The sequence below is a fragment of the Triticum aestivum genome, chromosome 5D (genome assembly GCF_018294505.1).
Source record: "Triticum aestivum cultivar Chinese Spring chromosome 5D, IWGSC CS RefSeq v2.1, whole genome shotgun sequence".
Classification (NCBI taxonomy): domain Eukaryota; kingdom Viridiplantae; phylum Streptophyta; class Magnoliopsida; order Poales; family Poaceae; genus Triticum; species Triticum aestivum.
In genome coordinates this window covers 167,647,463-167,662,823 of record NC_057808.1, presented here as the reverse complement: position 1 = coordinate 167,662,823, position 15,361 = coordinate 167,647,463, and the positions used below count along the sequence as shown (strand labels likewise).

Here is a 15,361-nt window from a genome sequence, read left to right as displayed (position 1 = left end):
TAAATTGTTTTTCTTATACTATAGAAAGAAATAAACCTTTGAATTCAGCATTATTCCAAGACTCCTATTTCAAAGTCTATCTTTTAAGGGGGAAATGAAAATAAAAGTAACCCTTCTTTTGCCATTCCCTCTCTACATGGGTGGAAGAACTAAAATAGAGGATTCTAAAAAAAAGGACCTTCAAAATCCAATTTTATGTGTAGTGCAAAGGAGTTGCGATTTCTTCTTATTCCTATAGAACATCTTGTAACAAAAATATGAAATCGTAAATAGCGAAAAATTCTTGTCTTGCGCGGTCTAAGTCTAAGGAAATAAAAAATCTCTTATACAATTTCATCTACATCGAATTTATATATCAGAATAGCGGATAGAGGCATCATTAAAAGAGTCAGGTCTACTTACTTTATGCTTCTTTCCAATTTTATGGTGGATTTGCTAAGAACCCTTTTTCCTTTCTTGATAAATAATCGACAAAAAAAGCGTTTTTATATAACATGCTTGTTTTATTATAATTATAACAAGTCCTATATGGAAATGCCCGCTAAAAAGAAAATCTATTTGATTGTCTCTCGGCCAATATCGATTTTATAAAAAAAACGAGAATTTTCTTCTTTTTTATTAACATTAAGAAAAAAGAATATAATTAAAATGGAATTGGCAATATAATTTTTATAGAATTTTGAAAGAAAAAGGGGTTTTTTGCAATTGTTATTTCTTATTTCTTGCCTATATCATATCACGGAAACCTTTCGCTTTGGAACATGGAGAGATGGCTGAGTGGACTAAAGCGGCGGATTGCTAATCCGTTGTACAATTTTTTTGTACCGAGGGTTCGAATCCCTCTCTTTCCGCTCCCTTGGATCATTTGGGACTTTCGAATTGGAAAGAATTCTGACCCCCGGATTTTCTGATAGATAAATGTACGAAACAAATCCAATAAGAAAAAAACTAAATTTTTACTCTTCGCGTCCAGGATTCCGTCCTGGGTCATTAGATAAGAATCCAAAGATAAAGAGTGAAACAAAGAATATCACTACTGTATAAACAAAAAGTTTGAGAGTAGGCATTACATAATCTCCAAGATTTTTTTAAGGAATAGATTACCAGTTTTTCCTTACCACACGGGTCCACTAGGATGGTTTTTTTTATACCTAAAAATGCAAAAAAGAATTCTTGAAAAAAATTGCAAGAATTCTTTTATAATAAGCACTCTTATCAATAGCAAAAATAGGGTTAGGTGGTTAGGTATTATGTAGGTACCTTTAGGTACCTACTCAACCTAGGTGCAGGGGAGTAGAAAGGCTTATCCAAATGTATTCCTGTAGCTACCCATTCAATGTAGAAGAATTTAAATTTTAGAATCGAAGGTTCATAATATAAAAATATAAAACTTCTCAACTTTTACCCATTTTTTAATTTTTTTGGAATGAACACATCATTCAATTTGGCATACAGAGTACTAAAGATTTCATCGAAAACTTACAGCAGTTTGCCAAACAAAGGCTACTAGAAAAAAAGAATAGAGGTATAACAGGCATAATATCCACGATTGGATTGAAAATAGCATAAGCTTCGGGTAATTTGGCAAAGAAAAAACTAGTAGGATAAAGAACAGAATTTAAACAGATACAGGTTAAACTAAGTATATTGGGCATAACAAGCATTTCATTCTTGTAGAGTAAATAATTGGATTTTTCTTGAGTTATTTTTTTAAGGGAAAGAAGGAAAAGGCAGATTCAAAATCTTTTTTCTTCGGACTTTCCCAAACACAAAATACCTCCGTGTATTCGCACTCTCAAATGAGAGTGGAATAAATTCGACTTTCATATAATATCTTAATAGAATTCCATGTAATGATCAACACATTTTTTTGATTCTATATTATCTGCATGTGTAGAATACTAGCAAGAGAATATCCCTCCTTTTTGATGTAATTGAAATGGTATTGACGAATAACAAATAAACATACTAGTGTTTATTAGTGTCACATAAAACCCGAAATGGGGCGTGGCCAAGTGGTAAGGCAGCGGGTTTTGGTCCCGTTACTCGGAGGTTCGAATCCTTCCGTCCCAGATTGTTTCTAATGAAACAAATGGTGAAATCATATAGTATTCCGTACAAGACAAAAGTTTATTAAAGAGAATAATGATATCTTATTCTTTCTCAGAAAACATAATAAGGTCTTAAGTCCAGTCAAATTGATTGTCTTTATTTTCATGAAAAAGTGGGATCTATCAAGCACATTCAGGATATGCCTCTACTATAAAATCACTTAGTCATATTTTTTTCTTCCTTTTGGTATTCGAGTTGAAGAAGTATGAGAATTCTATAACTACCAAAAACTTTCAATCTTTTCATTGGAATAGTTTATTTTGTTATTATAGTTAATTGTTTTTGGTACTCAAAAAATATATTACTACGAGAATTCTAATTATAGTAATTAAATTAATTAAACTTTTTTGGAGGTTGATAGTTTATTTATTGAGGAAGAGTCAATCCTTCTCTTCTCACTTCAAGATTGATCATCTCGAGCCATATGTTGAGGGTGGAAATTTAAGAATAAATAAGTTCTAAGCAAACTTGTTTAGTCATGTTTTTCAAACTATGTTTCATTCATATGATAGAATTTTAATATGGGTTTAAATAAATTGGATCTTGGCGGAGGCTTCCCGGATAAATACTTACTTTCTTTTATCCATATTGCTCCATAGATAGCAAGTTTTAATTAGTATAAAAAACTAAACCAATGACTATTCATGATTCCATCCATATTGGATCAATTCTCTATACCACTTTGCAATGAAAAGAGGAATGTTTGTTATGGTAAAACTTCGTTTAAAACGATGTGGTAGAAAGCAACGTGCGACTTGAAGGACATGATCGATTGTGGATTTTGCTATCCATCATTTTCCGTAGTAATGAAAATGCTCTTGGCTCGACATAGTCTGTTCTATTAGTTCCGAACCAAATTTGCGCTGGGTTTAAGTAACATAGTACACGATGGAGCTCGAGAGGACAGAATTTTTTTTATCAAGAGAAAGAATCTAGGGTTAGTGAAAACTAATAAATTAGGCCAACTTTGTCAGTCTATCCTTAATATAGAAATAAATTGAAAAGGTTAAAATAAGAAGAAAGTCCAATAGAAGTATATCAGAATCAATCCCTCTTCTATAGAAGGGATAAATGCTTTATCAAAGGAAATAAGAAAAAAGGGTATGTTGCTACTCTTTTGAAAGAAAAAAATAGGAATTCCCGAAGTAATGTCTAAACCCAATGATTTCACAAATCAAAGATAAAGGATTCCAGAACAAGTAAACACAATTTTCAAATGTCTCAACAACAGAGTTGGATCAGAATAAGGAATAAAAGTCAATTCATTCAAAATGAGACAAAGAACAGAGTTTAAAGAGGACTCAAAATTTTTGGAAGGATTTTGCCTTCGAAGTTTGTCGGGCAAAATTAGCCCACTTGAGTCATGAGTATAAATGAAATTTGTTTTTTCTGTAAGGAAATTAATGCACGTCATAGTCTAATTTCTATTATTCTCGACAGAAATTCGAATCATTTTCTCAAGCCGTATGAGGAGAAAACCTCCTATACGTTTCTAGGGGGGCGTTGTTTATCTACATCTATCCCAATAATTTGTCTATTGAATCATTGAAATTGATGTTCGGTCTCGAAGAGAAGGAAGAGATCTTCAAAAAGTAGGTTTTTACGATCCGACAAAGAATCAAACTTGTTTAAATGTTCCTGCTATTCTCTATTTCCTTGAAAAGGGTGCTCAACCAACAAGAAATGTTTATGATATTTTAAGGAAGGCGGAATTCTTTAAAGAAAAAGAAAGAACTTTGAGTTAATTGAAGAACTAAATGAATCAAAAAGTAGGATAGGAGAAGATTATTAGTATTCCTAGTTGTCTAATTATTTAGACACAATTTACCTCTTTTTAATCCTATTTGGATTTATATTATATTGTGCCAATCCAACATAAGCCCCTATTTTATTTACTTTTTCTATCTACTTTGTTTCCTTACCATTGTATTTCCATTGACAAAGGTCTATTGAACAAATAGAATTTGTAGATAGATGGGTCTCTTTATCCTCACTCCATATTCAATTTTTCTGCCTACACTTCGCTCAAATGATAAGGGTGTTCCTCTTGCATGTATTCTCATACAATATAATATATATATATTTTTAATAAAAATCGCTAAAAATAAGGAGAATTCGGCCATCGTGATTAGGGTCGCTCTTTTTTTAAATTTACTTTAGTGGAATTTAACCTGACCTGTTCGTTTTGGCATTTGAGTGTGTTTCATGGTCGATAAAAAAAATCTTTTGATGTCTTGCTAGTTCAATGTTTTGACAGAAGTGCGCGGTGTAATTTCATTGGTTTTTGGATTTCGATCGTATCTAAGATCCTTTTTTATCTGGGTTGCTAACTCAATGGTAGAGTACTCGGCTTTTAAGTGCGACTATGATCTTTTACACATTTGGATGAAACAACAAATTCGTCCAGACTCTTGGTAGAGTCTAGAAGACCACGACTGATCCTCAAAGGTAATGAATGGAAGAAATAGCATGTCGTAATAAAATCAATCTTTTTTGAATGGAATCCAAAATTACGATTTTCTGGGTCTAGTGAATAAATGGATAGAGCCTGGCTCCAATTTTGGTAAAATAAAAAGCAACGAGCTAAACTTCCTAATTGGAATGATTCCCCGCTCTAATTAGAAGTTAAAAATAGATTAGTGCCGGATGCGGGGAAAGGTTGGGTTTTCCTATGAGTGGACCCTTTATTTTTTTTCTTTTTTTAGAAATCCTAATTATTCTTGATTATGGGTTGAATAAGGGATGTTATGGATTTAATGTGTAAAAGAAGCAGTATATTGATAAAGAGGCTGTATTGCAAAGTCAAAAGAGCGATTGCCTGCAAAAATAAAAACTTGTTATGTTCTTTTTTTAATTAGAACAAACATAAACTAATTGGGTAGAAAAGGAGCAAAAAAAGATCTGTGGATTAGACTCCCTTTCTTTCCAGGGTTTGTATTAAAAATGCAACACCCTGTTCTGACCATATTGCACTATGTATCATCATTCGATAAACTGAGAAATGCTTCTTCTCTCTGATTCAAGTAGAAATACAAATGGAAAAATTCGAAGGATATTCAGAAAAACATAAATCTCGTCAACAATACTTTGTCTACCCACTTCTCTTTCAGGAGTATATTTATGCATTTGCCTACCATTATGGATTAAATAGTTCTGAACCTGTGGAAATAGTTGTTAGTTGTAATAACAAGAAATTTAGTTCACAAGTATATATATATATAGGACAAATGTTTCCTACAAGCAGTGGTAGTTACCACCACTTGCGTTTTGTATGTTGTATGTAGTATCTGTCGAAAGCGAGAGTATGTACGTGTAGTATGTAGTATATAACAATGATTAGATAGTATATATACTAAGTTTTAGGTAGTATGTACCATTTTTTGAGTATGCTCTTTTTTATGTACAAATATGTACGTATTTCACAAATATAACAAAAACTATGGGCTCATATGCAATTTTTTCATGTAACTTGCTTTGAAATAGTTTAGATATAGTATATGAACATATTTAAAATAATAGAATAGAATATATAGTACCACATGGTAGTATATGAGACATGTGGGTAACTACCATCGGGTGGTAGGATGGATTTTCCCTATATATATATATATATAGGTAAATTAACTGGGACACCTAGATTGTTTTAGGTATGTATGCAAACGAGATCTCTTTTTTTGCATATTCAAAGTTTGAGATTGCTAGCCAGGCCTGCCGTCTGGTAAAATGTACCAGAAAATCGAACCATATGGTACAATCGTGATTTCTTACCTTGGAAAAAAAATGGAGGCGAAACGATGAACTCATGTTTTCATTCAAACAAAAATATGTTGTTAGTTAATGTAAATGTTTTCTAATAGCACACGGTTCACTCACGAAAGACGTGTGTCCACTAAACCGTGGCCGATGCCCCCCGGCCCCTGCCACGCGCGCGATCTGAGTCGTGCGTTCTGATTGGCAGGAACCCAAACCCCACGGATCGTACGTCTGCACCGTTGGATGCTCCTTGATCGAATGGCGATCCTCATCCCTTTCGACGGCACATGCAGTTCTGATTCATGTAAATGTTTTCAAATAGCACATGGTTCACTCACGAAAGCCGTGTGCCTACCAAACCGTGGTCGATGCCCCCCCTTGCTGTGCGCGTGATCTGAGTCATGCATTCTGATTGGCCAGAACCCAAACCCCACGGATCATACGTCTGCACCGTTGGATGCTCCCAGATTGAACAGCAATCCTCGTGCCTTTCGACAGGAAATGCAGTCCGGCTAGGATTTGATTTATATGCCAAAATGCACGGTAAATGCCAAAAAATGTCTTAAATATAGCACACGAGACCTGAAATGCGCCAGCAAATCAAACCCGTGGTATAATGGTGATTGCTTAACGTGTGAAAATTTTAGAGGCGAAACGATGAACTCACGTCTTCATTTCAAAATTAGTATGTCTTCATTTCAAACGAAATTTTTCTCTTTGTGCACACGAGCGCTTAGAGGCAACCGTTTGCATAGGCCTTTCTCCACGGCAACCTGGGATATTTTTCACCCTTTTCACCTAGGCCGTCAACACCCCCCCACACACACACCGCCCGCCAGCGTTTCACTCAACTAGTCCATCGAATCTCCATCGCCAGCTCCCCCTCCCCCAGATCCATAGCAGAACCCTCTTCGGCGTCGGCGTGCTCACCCCGACCGTGTGCCCGCTCTTCGGCGTCAAGCCTACCTCCACTGACATTCCCAACACACGGCTGCCCACGCCTCGCCGTCTTCGTTTGCTCGCCAGCCTCCCTCGAGCATATCGATCCAGTAACCCTCGCCTCTCCTGTGGTCCGGCCGGGTTTGCATTAAGAAGTCTGTTAGTTACTGCTCTCCATCGCGGTGAGGCATATTTCCTCGCAATCCCTCCTCCTAATTTGTTCTGTATGTTCTCAAATTGGCTATAAAATAATGGAGAGCGTATATATGTTCATTATCTACCTTCCTAACTAGTACATATAAGTTGTATTTGTTCCAATAAGTTACTACCGATTTACAGATCGCGGGCGCCCGAGCCACACAAACTTAACAAATTAGATGTACATTTTCTAAATTATTGCATGACATGTTTAGACAGCTTCATATCAAGTTGTTAGTTTTATGCTTATCCTCCTTTGCTGAGTTTCGCATGTGTTCTCTGTAGATGCTGAGTAGCAGCGACAACACTCATGCTTCAGGCGATGTATCTTCATCTGATTCCAACAACCCTAGGTCTTCAGTAGATTGTGAGGGATCAAGTAATCTTGAATGGGATAGATGTAGCAATTACCCTTCCGATTAGGACACGAAGGAACGCTCCAAGGAAGCCCACACACACTAGCCAAAAGGTGTATATGAAGTAACCGAGATCGATTTAAAGTCTTGGGTTCCAACTAAAGCAGATAAAGCACACACGAGGTTCAGGAGTGTGTGTGGATTTGTTGGCAGGGAAATCTCAACACTAATCTGCCGGGGTTTCGGAAGGCTGACACAGAAACATGGCGAAGGATAGTCGGGGAGATCATGGATCACTTCAATGTTCCAGAGCAGTGGAGAATGCAGGTGGACACGCTGCACTGAAGAAGGCTAGGGATGCTTGGAGAAACTAGAAGCACGTGTTGTACAAGAAGTACTTGAGTGAAGGCAAGGACCCAATCCCCGCATACCCCCAAATTACAAAGGCAGACTGGGCAGGATTCAAAAGGGTCAGGCCAACTACAGAGTTTGCTGAGAAGAGTGCCAAGCAATTGGAACTTCAGAAGAACATACACCCCCACCGTATGGGTGTGGCAGGATACTACCGCATGAAACTGATATGGGACCAGGAAGACAAAGAAACAATAGCGGCCGGTGGGCAACCGGCTTTTAGTGAAATCAGGGGTGAATGCGCCAGAGACTACTTGCGGGCACGTGCAAATAGGCGTGATGAGGGAACTTATTACTTTGAAAACTCACGTGACGAAGAACTATATCAAGTGATGTTAGAGGCTTCCAAGATCCCTGGAAGGTTCTTTAGGAACTTAGGGCCATGTGACATTCTGTCCGATGCTCTGGAAACAAGAGAGCCCCCTGGTCGTGCAAGGGGTATAGGTGTTAATGTCCCGCATAAGAGGGCTTTCACACTCAGCAAAGAAGAGAGGCTCATGATGAAAAAAGAAAGGAGTGAAATGAAGAAGAATGAATTGTATGAGAGGTTGAGGAAGGACATGTATCCGGCTGTTCGAAAGGATATTCAGGAGTCAATGATGATGCAAAAGACTATAACACTGACAGATAGCCAACAGATGGGAGGAGAGGCGGGCATGGAGGATGCTGCTTATTGCGCGAGAACACCGCACAAGAGTAGTTGTGCATCAGCTGACCCCAGCGACACTGAGACTACAGCTGCTCATAATGGTGTTATATCTGATCTATCTGGAATGAAAGACAGACTGAAGGGCGTGCTTACAGATTATGAAGGTACATTAAAATGTGCAACAGCCAGGGTTTGTCCACCCTTCTTGGAAGAGGGCCTCTTGTTGGACAATGTTCCCTTGAAGCCGGGTTGTGTGAAGTGCTACGTGACTGAAGTAAAGCCTGGATTCAATGAATTTTCCCTGAAGAATGTCCTAGGAGACTTTGATGAGCAAAGGACCTTGGGAGAAACACTTTTACATCACATCTAGTGGCCACAGAAGGAAATAGAGTTCATCGAGGAGATCCCTGAAGCCCCGCCAAGAGCAACCAATGTCGCCCCTCAACTGGTGACACTCTCCTTGCCATAGTGATAACCCACAAGTATAGGGGATCGCAACAGTTTTTGAGGGTAGAGTATTCAACCCAAATTTATAGATTCGACACAAGGGGAGCCAAAGAATATTTGAAGGTATTAGCAGCTGAGTTGTCAATTCAACCACACCTAGAGATTAATTATCTGCAGCAAAGTGATCAGTAGCAAAGCAGTTTGATAGTTTTGATAGTAGTGACGGCAGCAATAGTAGCAGTAATAGTGATAGCAATAATTTTGTAGCAAGTGTAACAGCGATGATAGCAGTACTAACTTAGCAGAAACAATATGGAAAAGTTCGTAGGTATTGGATCGGTGACTTGTTGGATGATATTCATCATGTGATAGTTATAACCTAGGGCGATTCGGCACTAGCTCCAGTTCATCGATATAATGTAGGCATGTATTCCGTAATTAGTCATACGTGCTTTATTAAAAGAACTTGCATGACATCTTTTGTCCTACCCTCCCGTGGCAGCGGGGTCCATATTGGAAACTAAGGGATATTAAGGCCTCCATTTAATAGAGAACTGGAACATAGCATTAACACATAGTGAATACATGAACTCTTCAAACTACGGTAAACACCGGAAGAAGTCCCGGTTATTGTCACTCCGGGGTTACCGGATCATAACACATAGTAGGTGACTATAACTTGCAAGATCAGATCTAACACATGGATATAATGATGAATTCATAAACGGTTCAGATCTGAGTTCATGGCACCCGGGCCCAAAGTGACAAGCATTAAGCATGGCAAAGTCATAACAACATCAATCTAAGAACATAGTGGATACTAGGGATCAAGCCCTAACAAAACTAACTCGATTACATGATGAATCTCATCCCACTCCTCACCGACCAGCGATCCTATGAAGGAATTACTCACTCCCGGTGGGGAGCATCATGGAATTGGCGATGGAGAAGGGTTGGTGATGACGAAGAATGAAGATCCCCCTCTCCGGAGCCCCAAACGGACTCCAGATCTGCCCTCCCGAGGAATAACAGGGCTTGGCGGCGGCTCCGTCTCGTGGATCGCAATAATTCTTTCTCCCTGAATTTTTTCTCTGAAAATAGGAATTTATAGTGTCAGGGTAGAGGACTGTGGGGCCACCAGGGGGTACAACCCACCTGGGTGCGCCAGGAGAGGGGGGCGCGCCCTGGTGGGTTGCGCCCACCCAGGGGCCCCTCTCCGGTGGATCTTGGCTCTAGAAATTCACTTTTATTATATAAAAAATCCTTGCAAAGTTCCGTTCCATTCCGAGAACTTTTATTTCTACACAAAAACAACACCACGGTAGTTCTGCTGAAAACAGCGTCAGTCTGGGGTTAGTTTCATTCAAATCATGCAAATTAGGGTCCAAAACAAGAGGAAAAGCATGGGAAAAAGTAGATACGTTGGAGACGTATCAACTCCCCCAAGCTTAAACATTTGCTTGTCCTCAAGCAATTCAGTTGATAAACTGAAAGTGAGAAAGAAAAACTTTTACGAACTCTTTTGTTCTTGTTTGCATAAATAAGCTTAAACAGCACCCAGGTTTTCAGCCAACATTATAACTAACCATGTTAACAATAACTCTTAAAGATTATAATGACTCGTATCAATGACATAATCAGCTAGCGAGCAATAATAAGATATCTCAAACGACAACACGTTGTCAAAACAACCATGATATAATATGACAATAGTGGTATCTCGCTAGCCCTTTCTGAGACCGCAAAACATAAATGCAGAGCACCTCCAAAGTTCAAGTAGCGACTAAACATTGTAATTCATGGTAGAAAAGATCCAGGCATGATGCACCCAACATTAGCTACACACAATGCATAAATCATGACAGCTGTGCTCTGCTCAGTTTCTGGCGCTTGTTTTTATAAGGTGGTGACACAACATAAAAGTAAATAGATAGTCCCTTCGCAGAGGGAAGCAGTGATTTGCAGAGGTGTCAGAGCTCAATTTTTAAAATAGAGGTAAATGATATTTTGAGACATGCACCCTTCTTATTCACTTCACGACTATCAGTTATCAACATCTTCCATGCTAAGCACGCTAGTGGCGGTTCCCAAGCGATAAAAGTAAAGGTTTTGACTCAATTGGGAGTTTTTGTTTGATTAATGTAGAGATGAACTCTTTTTCATGTTTGTAGTTTGGGACTAGGCATCCCTATTACCGCCCTTTTCTCGTGCGATGGTGAGTGAATAAACACTCGACCTGAGAATAACCCGCTTAGCATGGAAGATACCGACCACCTCCTGTCGTTCCATGAACGATCCAGGCACACAAAACGGATAATTTTTTGGAAGTTTTGCAGAGGTGGCACATGCAAATTTACTTAGGACGGCAGGGTAATACCGTATATAGGTAGGTATGGTGGACTCATCTGGAATAACTTTGGGTTCAAGGTTTTTGATGTACAAGCAGAATTCCCACTTAGTACAGGCCAAGGCTAGCAATTTAGATTGAGAAGCGGCCAGCTAGTGAGCAACAACGATCATAACCATGCATTATGCATAAGAAACATTGGACACTAGCATGAGTAGGATATGAACACCATGAACATAAATATCATAGAGGTTATGTTGGTTTTGATTCAACTACATGTATGAACATGTGCCAAGTCAAGCCACTCGAACATTCAGAGGAGGATACCATATCATCATACTACACCACAATCATATTAACTCAATGTTGATATCCAAGATAAATCATTATTAACTCCCAGCTACTTATGCATGGCATGAGAAACTATAATCTCTAATTGTTATTGCAAACATGTTTAATCATAATGGGCTGAAGCATGGATACTAGGTTAAACATATTTACACAAACAGAACAAGTCGAGTTCATACCAGTTTCTCTCTGCCACGGCCAGTTCATCGAATGTCGTCATTATTGCCTTTCACTTGCACGACCGAACGATATGAAAATAATAATAGTGCAAGAGTGTCGTGGACTAAGCTGGAATCTGCAAGACATTTTATTCAACAGGAGAAGACAAGGTAAAATGTGCTCTTTATTAGATCAACAGTTATTCATATGAGAGCCACTCAAAATTTTCATCGTGGTCTTCTCCTCGGTACAACTTGAATAAAAATAAAAGAAATTCAGAGAAACACACTGAAATATTTTTTGAGTTTTTCGTTTTCTTGAACAAACAATTAAAACGGAAAAGCAAGAACGAGAAAAACTATTTACACGGGAAAACTCCCAATAAGCAAAAGAAGAACAAGGAAATCTTTTTGGGTTTTCTTTTTAATATTACTACTAAGCATGCATAGAAAGTAAATTAACTACAACTAATTTTTTTGTTTTTCTAAAGTTTTTCAAATAGACAAGACAAAAGCAAGAAAATAAATCTAAGCATGGATGATACAATAAAAAAGTGTGGACACCGACAAATGGAATAAGTGAACATGAATGTAAGGTCGGTGGAAACACGTACTCCCCCAAGCTTAGGCTTTTGGCCTAACTTGGTAGTCAATCAGTAGCCTGGAGGGTAGTAGGGGTGTTGAGGAGCGGGCATCCACTCGCCCCACTGCCGGGCCTCTTGTTGTGCTGCTGCCGCAGCAGCCTTAGTGTTCCGGTAGGCGATGATATCTATAGGCATAATCCTATATCCGCCCTTGGCAGCAGAATCAAACAAAGCAGGTGCAAGCAATGGAATAACATCACGAGTTTTAATGCTAAAGATCGAGTTATAAGGAATGACAATATCAGGACAATCATGTGCAAGAAAGTGATGGTGTTCCATGGCTGCACGGTCTAGGTAAACCTTGGTCAGAGGGTAATCGTGAGGGCGTATCGCAACCTCGAAATGAGCAGCCAAACGAGTAGCAAAAATCCCACCATGTATTTCACCCTGTGATTTATTAAGGTGCAGGCGACGGGCCACAATAGCTCCCAAGCTATAAGTGTTGTCACCCTCTAATGCCCAGCCTAAAATAGTAAAGTCTGGTGCACCGAGCGCACCCACTTTCTTTCTAGCAAGCCGGCACTTAGCAACAAATAAAGCAAAATAATGTACAGCAGGAAAGTGTAAGCTGACAGCCGTGGTGGCTGACACTCCTCTCTCATCTCCCACTGTCAAAGTGCGATAAAAGGCCTCAAACCCAACCGGTCTCGGCTCACCTAAACTCCCATCAGAAGGGATCATGCATATGTCACAAAATTTAGTAAGTGGTATCTGATGGTTTTCAGCATATAAATCAAAGCTCACTTCAGGAGGATTATTTCTAGGCAAGGAAGTAAAGCTCTTAACAAAGATGTTTGTGAGGATTTGGTGCTGGTCACACTCATCTGCGATGAAGTCGGTGAGGCCGGCATTGGCAATATATTGCATGAACTCCTCAAAAATTTCAGCCTCTTGCAGGAACGGGGTGTGCGGCCATTCGCACGGCCGTACCTCCGCAAACCTCTGAGGGTGGAGATCACTGTTAGAAGACTCCCCAATGACACCCTTGGAGTTCTTAGAGCCAAACTTCCTAAAGATATTCATGTCCGCGTACAATTTTCTGAAAATAAAAATTTTGGGATGACAAAAATTTATCAACAAAACTTTATGAAATTGATAGGAACTACTCATAGGGATGCATAGAAGCCATAGCAAGCATTCAAACTACTTAGAACACTAAGAATTCAACATGCAAGCACATCTAAAGCAGCACCAAGAGTAACTAATTATTCAAAATATAAACCACTAAAGCAAAAACTAATTGGACAAATGGTGGAGTCACATACCAAGCAACGATCCCCTGAAACAGTTTCGGAAATGGAGCTTCGAGCAAAGAGATCAAAATCCGCGGGTTTGAGCTCAAGAACAAGGGAGAGAGGGAAATGGGGATTTTTTCTGGAGGTAAGTGATGATGTGGGATGAAGAGGTAAGTGAGGGGGTCCATGTGGGGACCACAACCCACCAGGGCGCGCCTAAGGGTCCTGGCGCACCCAGGTGGGTTGTGCCCACCTGGTGCACCTCCCTCTGATATTATTTGCACCATAAATTTGGAAATATTCAGAAAAAAATCGTGTAAAATTTTCAGGGCATTCTGAGAACTTTTATTTTTTGGTCATTTTTTATTGCACGGGAAATTCAGAAAACAGACAAAACATGGCATTTTGTTTTATTTAGCTAATAAAAACATAAAACAAAAGGTAGGGACAGAAGGTAGTGCTTACTAAATTTATCAACTTCATACCGTTCAAAAATGATCCATTAATAAGGTTGATCAAGTCTTATTAACAACCACTTTTGATTAGTGTGAAACCGAAGAACTTTCATAAATCACTAAGTTACCTCAATGGGGATATGCATTTCCTGATGCGGAGCATCCCACAATCATCCCCATGGACGCATCTACATCTCCAATGAAACCACTTGGACCTATGACAAGAGCCCGAGCGAAGGCTATCGAAGATAAGGTGAACTCGCTCCTATCCAAACTACCACTTTCTATGCATGAGTCATGGCTACTACCTCAAGCGGAAACACTATGTGTGATCAGGTATTCAGAGGAAGGCCACGGATCGGCTACACCCAATGGACAAGACGGCGAGGACACCAACTATGAAGGACAAGAAGAAGAGCAGCTGAAGAAGCTCCAGCCACCGGACGACCGGTCGGGACCGGACGTCCGGCGCCTAAAGTCCAATCTGCCCAAGTCCCAGGCTACAGTGAGCGGACGACCGGCCAGGACCGGACGACCGGCGTCACCTCCCAGCGAGCGGACGTCCGGCCCCCACCGGACGACCGGCGTCACCACCACCGAACCGAAATTAGCGGAATTCCGAAGTCACCGGACGTCCGGCGCCGCCTACACAGAACAGAGCTAGCGGAAGACTGACAACACCGGACGTCCGGATGCCCACGAGACACCGGATGACCGGTCCCAAGTGGATGTCCGGAAGCCCGCGAGCTACCGGACGACCGGTCCCCAGCGGACGTCCGGTACCTGTCTGAGCATAGTGTTCGGGCCCGAGGCCCATGTATCCTCTCTCTCACTTACCCCTTCATGGACCTAGATTATAAATACTCCTTCACCTCCTCCTAGCTAGGGTTAGCATTGGTTTAGCTCATATGTGAGATAGATCTCTGCTCATCCATATGAATCTACTCCATGGGAGAGACCGCGGCCCCTCTACGGAGAAGATCCACGTTGGATTCAAGACCCCCCCTCTTGGGTGACCCCATCAAGACCTCCTCACGGAGAAGAACCGGTTACCCTTTGTATCGTCCTTTGTTGATCTTGAATCTTGTATCTCCTCTCGTGTTTCGAGGATCTAGCACATGTGTGACCTAATCTCGTTGGTTTGAGTGTTTCTCTTATGTCCCCTTTGTGATTTTCCCCTTGTGTTCTTAGTTGGGATCCGCTCCTTACGTGAAAGATCGGCCGTATAGGGTTCCACCCTGCATCATTTCCCCAACAATAAGTATTTCATATTTCTTTTTGACAGTAGGTAGAGGTATTTGAAAACTTC

At 40.0% G+C, this 15,361-nt stretch overlaps 1 non-coding gene across 1 annotated transcript; it reads left to right on the top strand.

Moving 5' to 3' along the window:
- Positions 1 to 763: 763 nt before the first annotated feature.
- On the top strand, positions 764 to 851 carry TRNAS-GCU (transfer RNA serine (anticodon GCU)). Its single transcript has one exon. It is a non-coding gene; the product is annotated as a tRNA-Ser (tRNA).
- The last annotated feature ends 14,510 nt before the right edge of the window (positions 852 to 15,361 follow it).